This window comes from Macaca nemestrina, chromosome 12, assembly GCF_043159975.1.
Source record: "Macaca nemestrina isolate mMacNem1 chromosome 12, mMacNem.hap1, whole genome shotgun sequence".
Classification (NCBI taxonomy): domain Eukaryota; kingdom Metazoa; phylum Chordata; class Mammalia; order Primates; family Cercopithecidae; genus Macaca; species Macaca nemestrina.
Genome location: NC_092136.1, coordinates 31658010 through 31667252, shown reverse-complemented (window position 1 = coordinate 31667252; position 9243 = coordinate 31658010). Strand labels below are relative to the sequence as shown.

Genomic DNA, 9243 nt, shown 5'->3' with positions numbered 1-9243 from the left:
TTTGGTTTAGGCTGAGAAATGTGTGGTGATATGTAGAAAACTATAATACAGTAAGCAAAAGATATGCATATACTTCACAAAACAAGATATATGGATAGCCAATAAACACAAGAGGTTCAACATCAGTCACCAGAGAAATGCAAATTAAAACCAAAATTAACATTCCTCCACACACAAGCACAAAATCGAATGACTAATGTTAGGGGGAAAAACCTGATAATACCAAGGGTGGTGGTATCTGGAATTCTCAGAGACTGCTTTTGAAATGTAAAGTGAAGAACAGTTTGGAAGTTTCTCATAAAATTAAACATATCACATAGCTCACTTATTCCACTTGTATTTACTCAAGAGAAATGGTAACATATGTCCACACAAAGACTCATCGATCAATGTTCACTGCACTTTTTATTCATAATAGCCAAAAAGTAGAAACCACACAATTGCACACCAATAGGCAAATGAATAAACAAACTGTGCTGTAGCCACACAAGGGAATGCCACTCAGCCATGGGAAACCTTTTGAGGGTGATGGGAATTTATACAATGTGATGGCTGTGGTGGTGACTACACAGGTGTATACATTCGTCAAACTCATCTAACTTCACATCTTAAATGAGTGCATTTTATATACAAATTATAGCTCGGTCGAGCTGATTTTTAAAAGTTCACCATCCCAGCATGATTTGCTCAAAAATGATCCCACAGAGAGGGAAAAACTAATGATGCAGGTGGATAGAGGTCAATTACAGGGGGGATGTCCTTGAGTGGGAAGTAGGGTGGGGTCCAGCGCTTTAGAGGAAGAATGGCTATTAATAAAATCTGGGGTAGTTTACATGTTTTCTCAGTTAAACAGGAAGCAGTGTAGCAGCTGAGAGGAAGGAGAGGCAGGGCTGTTGGAGGTATGAGAAGAGATAAAAAGGTGTGAAAGTCATTTCAGAGAGTGGAGAGGAAAAATGGTCCCTAGGTCTGCCACCCACACCTTCCCACTCCCTGACACGCCCCATTCACCTTGAAACTCTTGATTCACATCCTTTTCCCCGTTTATTTGAGCAGCATGAAGAGGCAGCAGTGTCTGCTTAGAACCTTAGACTCGGTACCATTGTTACAGAAACTCCAGGCTACATGACCTGAGACTGTGTAGGGCTGGGCCAAGCCAGAAGTCCACAAGGTGGGGTTGCAGCCTCTGTCCCTGCACAGTGCTCAGGGTATCCTGTGAAGCTTCTGCTTCACTTCCCAGGTCTGCAACTCGCAGAGCGCCAGGGCTTTGAGAAAGCAATCGGCTCCCAGAAAGCAGCCTGATATTGGGGGGTCCTAGCAAGCAGGTGGGGGCTTGGGAAGTTCATGAGAGAGAATTCCATAAGTGGAATGATAAGGGTGATGGGTGGGGAGGGTTGGAAGTGCAAGGGCCCCTCATGACCAGAACTAAGAGGAGGGAATTGGCCTGACAGGCACGGAGACAGGACAGAAGGTCACACTGCCTGGGGCCTGAGACCAGAGAGAAGTCTTGGTGCTTAGACGTGGTTCTTGCTCTGCTCCTCTGGGTCTTCAACAGTGGCTGTGCAGAGAAGTCAGCTTTGATGCGAGCACTGCTTCCTAGCTCTTAGAAGCACTCAGGACGTAGTTCTTCTATGCCCTGAATGTCTGCCTCTCCCTGCCTCTGTCCCCCACCCTGGTCCAGCAGCTCCTGGACTAGAATCTTCCTGTGGCTCAGCCTGTGTACTTGGGTTTTCCCAGGGCTATGGAGTGTATGTGTAGCCAGAGCATCCGACAGGCTGACTCAGGCAGAATACCCAGCCTGGTCTCCCTGTGAGAAGGATGCCAACTCCAGCCTCATCCACTGGGACCAACCCTTCCACCAAGGGGACTTCATAGACATCTGTCACTTCTTCAGCTTTGATTCCTGTTGTGTCTCACCCTTAAGGGACTCTTACTTGGGTCTTACCTGGACTCAGATAGGTACCATCTGCCTTCCCTGGTGCCTGCATGGACACTCAACCTGCCAGAGTCAACTCCGAGATTTCTGGTTTTAACAAACGGTATTCACCACTAAGGAAGGTCACCTCAACTTAGAGCCTAAGAAAGAAATGTCTGCTTGTTTCCAGGAGCCATTTAGATAGTTATGGAGCTAGAATGTTACTAAAAATCTAATGCTTTTAAATAAAATTTTTCTAACATTTTTAAGCTCCCTAAATAATTACTGGTTCACAAAGAAGCCTGCAAACCACAGGACCACGGTCATGAGGTAGGGAGAGACTGGAGCCCCATTGACCTCTCTGCTCTGTGGCCCTCGACAGGGTGGCAGGAGCAGTGAGGTTTAAAGGAGTTATCTTGCTCAACTGACATCACTCTTTCACTCATGTGACATCTCTGCTTGGTGCTCATTGTGTAGAGGTAGTGCATGGAACCCGGGTAAAACAGACGGCAGTGCTGCTGGCCTGGTGCGTCCCAGGAGAAGTGGGAGCTGCAGTGAATCTCCCCAAGTTTCACCCAAAGTCCCCTCACCCCTCCCAGGTGAGAAGCAGCCAGGTGACACGTTCCTAGCCTTGTGTTAGTTGCATATCTTCTTTCTGATGCAGACAGAGAGACAGGACAGGGAAGAGCAACATAGAGCACAGGCATTGTGGGTCGCCTAACCCTGCCCACTCAGAAGAACACGGCGCTAATGAACCCTTCCTCAAAATGCCATCCCTCCCAAAGAGCACGTTAAATATGTGAGTTAGTATCCGGGGAGTCATTCATTGCCAAACCCTAGGGAATTTGCATATTTAGCTGATCCCTGGGAACTGGGCGGAGAGGCGGCTGGTACCGATATCCAGACCTCAGGCACCTTCTCTGATGGTCAGAGACGGGGCTTTCCCACCATAACCTTGCTGCACGCTGGGGTCCTGGATCCTTCCAGGAGTGTGAAGCAGAGGAGAAGGTATGAAATAGTTATCCGCAGTAGTGGGAGAGTGAATGGGCCAGACAGCACCAGAGCCTCACTGGACTGACTTGAGGTTAAAGGCCATGAATTTGACCATCGCAATGGAGGTTTGCTTTCGTTTTCCAGCCATGGCCAGCCATGTTTCTGAAGGTGGGAGTAGTAGGCAAACAGTTGATCTTGGCTGGGCTTGCCATTTACTGAGTAAGCCCGAAGAAGGGAGCTGTGGGTGTACAGTAAAGATTGATTATAACAAAGGGCCATGGAACTTAAATAGCATGCAATATGAAAAGATGTGAGAATAAATTCAGGTTGGGATTCCTGACCTGAGTTGTGTGATGTTAGAAAAATTCCCTAAGTTCTCCAACTCTCTTTCCTCATTTACAAGGCATCAAAGCACCCCCTTCCATGGGGTCGTTATGAGCATGAAGGATGAAGTTTGGGGGCAAGTGCTTCCAGTCTATAAGGTGCTCTGCAAACGGTGGGTCTGGCTTGGGAGTGAGTGTGGCATTACAGGCAGTTCATGTGCACGAATGTTGACCGGAGCATCCCCGGGCAGCACTGAGCTGGGGTCTGAGCTCCTGTGGTCCCTCCACTTTCCCTGGCTCCTCCTCCTGCAAAGTTACCTGGAGCCACCGGGGAGGCCCTCATGGGCATCTCAGATGTTCTCACGAACACATCTGCTCTTACTCATCTTGGCTGCTGCTGCAATGGACCTCCCAGGTACTTTTCTGCTCTTCTAGTCAAAAGGCCAGCCATCAGAGCCTGGCCTTGTGGCCCCCAGGATGAAGGGGGGTAGAGTTCCACCCAGGCTCCTCCTCAGACTTCCATCAACAGGTTCAGAAAGGTCTGCCCAAACCCCTGAGGCTCTGTGCAGAGACGCCTGCAGAGCTGCCCCACCGTCCTCCAGGTCCACTTCTCTGTCCATGGATGCCTCTGAATTGCAGGGCGGAAGTCATGCCTTTGCATGTGGTCAGCCAAGCCTCAGCTTCCTGTCACCTCCTCTCCTGCACCTAAAGTGCAGAGTCCTGTGGACAAAAACCATCAAAAATGACCCTCTTCTTCCCCTGTAGAGTGACAGGCTCCAAGCCCACCCCCTGCATCTCCTGGTGCTCTCTCCAAGGTCCGCCCCAGCTCTTCTCACCTGTACAGCAGCTATTTATTGCCTCAGACCTCCACCCCTGCTCCTTTCCCCCTTCCCCTGCCCAAGGTGGATCCTTGCATGTGAATCCAGACTTCTCAGAGATGTGTGTCCACTACCTATCCCCTCCCTCTTTCAGGGTTGCACCCCTTTCTGCGGATGCCTTCCCACAGTGTCTCAATAAGCTCCAGACAATTCCATCAGTGTCTCAAGCTCAAGTAATCAGCTCAACTCTTGCCCACCTTAAAAATCAAAACCAGGCCGGGCGCGGTGGCTCAAGCCTGTAATCCCAGCACTTTGGGAGGCCGAGACGGGCGGATCACGAGGTCAGGAGATCGAGACCATCCTGGCGAACACGGTGAAACCCCGTCTCTACTAAAAAAATACAAAAAACTAGCCGGGCGAGGTGGCGGGCGCCTGTAGTCCCAGCTACACAGGAGGCTGAGGCAGGAGAATGGCGTAAACCCGGGAGGCGAAGCTTGCAGTGAGCTGAGATCCTGCCACTGCGCTCCAGCCCCGGCGACAGAGCGAGACTCCGTCTCAAAAAAAAAAAAAAAAAAATCAAAACCAAACCTTGCTCTTTTCATTTCACCCAGCAGAGCAGTCTTCCCATTCCTGGGGTGATGAGACAGACTCACCCACACAGCACCTAGAGTTGAGACTTCGATTTTGTGCTGACACCTCCCAAGTCATTGACTCCTTCCCACATCTCTTCCAAACCACCATCCCACAGGCTGGCTGCCTGCTGGATGTGACCGCACAGACATCTCACACGCACATCAAAATCCGGTTTCAAAACCAGGTTACTCCCCTTTCCTCACATAAAAGCACCCCATCATACCTTCCCCAGTGTGACCCTCTCACTGGTGTACACCTTCGTCCTCACCATTGCCAAGACCCCCAAGCCCTTCTCTGGATTATTTTGTGAGCCTGCCATCCCACTCTGTGATTGCTGCCGAGGTCCCCTCTCACCTGGCCTGACGGCCACAGCGTCCTTGTGCCCTCCTTCCTCAGCCAGGGGCACTGTCAATCCCATCCTGCAGGGCAGAGGAAACAGGCAGCTCTCCAAATCCCCTCAGGCCTCTCCCTGCTCAAAAGACATCGATGGCCCTTCAGCCACATAAGGATGAAGTGCAAGTTGCCACCTGTCCGCACCGCGGCCTGTGCTCCAGGGGCTGTGAACACCATTCAGCTCCTGGAAGGTATTGTGCCCTGCTCCTCCAGTCGCTTGCAGAAGCCGCTTGCCCTGCCTAACACTCTTGCCTCTGCTCCTCCCTCTGGCCCTTCCTGCAGCCCTGAGCTTAGATGTCACTTTTGCACTGGGACTCCTCCTCAGGGCTTCCACGGCCTCATTCACATCACCAGTTACAGCGTCTTCCCGCAGTAACTGCACATGCCAGTCTCTCCCACAGCCTGTGAGCCGCATCAGCGAAGACAGCATCTCTTGCTTTGCGTAATTTTGACTCTCTGGTTAGTCCTAACAATTTATGGAGTGCCTGGGTGGGTGTGTGGATGGTTGGAGCTCAGGCTGGTGTGATCCTCAGCAGGGACCCAACTTGCTTTCTCTAAGACACCCCCAGCCCTCGCGCAAATGTTCTGGTTTCCGATCGAGTGTGCCCTCCCAGCTCACCAGACACGTGTGCCAAGGTGGAGTTCAGCTTTTCTTCCCACAGAGTGAGCAGGGGCATGTGGCCACCCTTTACTTCCTTTCACACAGTAATAAACTCCCTCCCATTGTAGCCATTCTCTTCCTGTTGTCCAAAACAAATTGCCTTCAAATGTGACCCAATTTCAGCACTTCTCACTCCCCCAAGGCCCTTTTTCCATCGGTTATACCCCCAGCCTCTTCTTCTCCATTTCTGCCCTGCTTGAAAACATGTCCTGCATGCCCCTCTGAAAAAAACTGCTAGGTGACCCATTCATGCCCCCAAGTTGTTGCCTTATTCCTTTTTTTTTTTTTTTTTTTTTGAGATGGAGTCTCACTCTTGTTGCCCAGGCTGGAGTGCAACGGCATTATCTTGACTCACTGCAACCTCCACCTCCCGAGTTCAAGTGATTCTCCTGCTTCAGCCTCCTGAGTAGCTGGGATTACAGGCATGTGCCACCACGTCTGGCTAATTTTGTATATTTAGTAGAGATGGGTTTTCTCCATGTTGGTCAGGCTGGTCTTGAACTCCTGACCTCAGATAATCCGCCTGCCTCGGCCTCCCAAAGTGCTGGGATTACAGGCTTGAGCCACCATGCCCGGCCCCTCAGTTCATTCTTGACCAGAGGTCTCAAGATGAGTGACCTACATCTGCCACATCGTTTCTTCTCTGCCTACTTGATCTGCACACCTGGCTGCAGCCCCACACTGCCAGGGCCAGCCTGTTCCTTCCCCTCATGCTGCTGGGTGGCTCCTAAAGGGCAGCGTGGGTACATGGGTTGTAGGACTGTACAGTTGTAGATTCAAATTCCAGCTGTGCATGTGTCTGGCTAAGCCACCTGGTGCCAGTCACTTTCTGTTTATGAGCCTCGGTTTCCCCATCTGTAAACCTGGGCAGATAGTAGTTCCTCGCACAGAGTTGCATAGAATTAATGAAATAAAGCATTCATGTGCACACTATGTGTTCCCCATGGTCATCCTGACCCCATTCTGCTTCTTAAAGTCCTCTCCCTACCAGAATTTCAGTGATGCGGCACTAGCTCAGTGTGACTTACAGCCTCTCTTTTATCCCTCTTAATGCACTGAGGCCGGCTAACATCGATGGAACCCTTTCTATGAACCAAGCAACATCCCCTCATTTTACTTTATCAATTTATAGAGCTTTTGCTATAGATACTATAATAGTACCCACTTAACAGATGGAGGTATTAAGGTACAGGGAAGGTAATAATGGCCCAGGAACACACAAGCAACAAGGCTCAGAACAAATCCCAGCAGTTTGGCTCAAGCCCCCATGCTGTCTCCAGTTGTCTGAGTGATCCAGGGTTTTTGGCTTTTGTTTCCTCCTCAAGCAACTCTCTCTTTCCCTGATCATTTATTCACACAACTTGATGTGTTTATTTCATACATCTCGGTGCCTGACTCACCTTGCCCTTCTGAGTTTGCCCTAAACTCCCCAGACTTGCTGGCCACCTCCTCCTGACACCCGTCTTCATCTCAGGACCAGAGAATCCAAACTTACGTCAAGCTCCTTCGTCTGTCTTTGAGGAATGTGATTCTGCAGCTCTGTCAGCGAATCTCACTCAGCCCTACGAGGCAGTTTCTTGTGAGCTTGCTGTGTCCTGTATTAGACCATAAGCCACCAGAAGACAAGACCCTGTCCTCGTGTGCCACTCTCTGCCTCGGGCATCGTAAAGGCAGATGAAACTCTCTTTCAGATCATATTCCCTTCCCATTTCTGTTTTTGCTCAGGGACCTATTATGTGTACTTTCTTCCTGCCTCTGAAATTCTTCCCTTGCCTCATGCCACCTGACCTCTGTCTCTCATATCCCACCCTCTCTGGTCAGGGCTGTCTTCCAACGTCTCAGATTCCTCACGGTTCCCTCATTCCAACTGCCAACTGTCACCCTGTCCCCAGCCCATCACTGCTTGACCATCACGATGGCCGCCCTACCTTCCCCTTATTTTTATTTTTTAATTTGTGTGGGTACATTATAGGTGTCACCCCATATATGTATTTACAAGGTCAGGAGATGTTTTTATACAGGCATGCAGTGAATAATAATCATATCATGAGAATGGGGTATCCATCCCCACAAGCATTTATCCTTTGTGTTACAAACAGTCTAATTATGCTCTTTCAGTTATTTTTAAATGTACAATTAAATTATTATTGACTCTAGTCACCCTGTTGTGCTATTAAATACTAGGTCTTATTCATTCTTTTAAACTATTTTTTGTACCCATTAACCATCCCTACCTATTCTCACTATCCTTCCTAGCCTCTGGTAATTATCTTTCTACTTTCTCTCTCCATGAGTTCAATTGTTTTTTATTTTTGGATCTCACAAATAAGTGAGAACATGTGATGTTTGTTTTTCTGTGCCTTGCTTATTTCACTTAACATAATGATCTCCAATTCCATCCATGTTGTTGCAAATGACTGGATCTCATTCTTTTTTATGGCTGAATAGTACTCTGCCGTGTATATGCACCACATTTTCTTTATCCATTCATCTGTTGATGGACACTTAGGTTGCTTCCAAATCTTGGCTACTGTGAACGGTGCAACAATAAACATGACAGTGAAGATACCTCTTCAATATACTGATTTCCTTTCTTTGGGGTATATACCCAGCAGTGGGATTGCTGAACCATATGGTAGCTCTATTTTTAGTTTTTTGAGGAACCTCCAAACTGTTCCCCATAGTGATTGTACTAATTTACATTCCCACCAACAGTGTACAGGGGTTCCCTTTTCTCCACATCCTCACCAGCATTTGTTATTGTCTGTCTTTTGTATAAAAGCCATTTTAACTGGGGTGAGATAACATCTCATTGTAGTCTTGATTTGCGTTTCTCTGATGATCAATGATGTGGAGCACGTTTTCATATGCCTGTTTGCCATTTGTATGTCTTTTTCTGAGAAACGTCTATTCACATCTTTTGCCTATTTTTGATCAGATTATTAGATTTTTTTTCTCCAGCATTGTTTGACCTTCCTAAATATTCTGGATATTAATCCCTTGTCAGATGGGTAGTTTGCAAATATTTTCTTCCAATCTGTGGGTTGTCTTTTCACTTTGTTGATTGTTTCCTTTGCTGTGCAGAAGTTTTTTAACTTGACGTGATCCCATTTGTCCATTTTTGCTTTGGTTGTCTTTGCTTGTGGGGTATTGCTCAAGAAATTTTTGCCCAGACCAATGTCCTGGAGATTTTCCCCAACATTTTCTTGTAGTAGTTTCATAGGTTCAGGTCTTAGATTTAAGTATTTAATCTATTTTGATTTGATTTTCGTATATGGCAGGAGATATGGGTCTAGTTTCATTCTTCTGCCTATGGATATCCAGCTTTCCCAGCATCATTCACTGAAAAGAATGTCTTTTCCCCGGTGTATGTTCCTGGGACCTTTGTCAAAAATGAGTTCACTGTAGGTGTGTGGATTTGTTTCTGGGTTCTCTATTCTATTCGATTGGTCTGTGTGTCTGTTTTTATGCTAGTTGTTTTGTTTACTATAGCTCTGCAGTATAATATGA

The 9243-nt window shown here is 47.9% G+C and overlaps 1 long non-coding RNA gene across 1 annotated transcript; it reads right to left on the bottom strand.

The window, feature by feature from the left end:
• LOC105471535 (uncharacterized) lies at window positions 1-7854 on the bottom strand. Its single transcript, XR_981196.3, has 3 exons — window positions 7229-7854; window positions 5034-5148; window positions 1-3948 (listed from the first exon to the last, which is right to left on the bottom strand). It is a non-coding gene; the product is annotated as an uncharacterized lncRNA (long non-coding RNA).
• Window positions 7855-9243: the final 1389 nt, after the last annotated feature.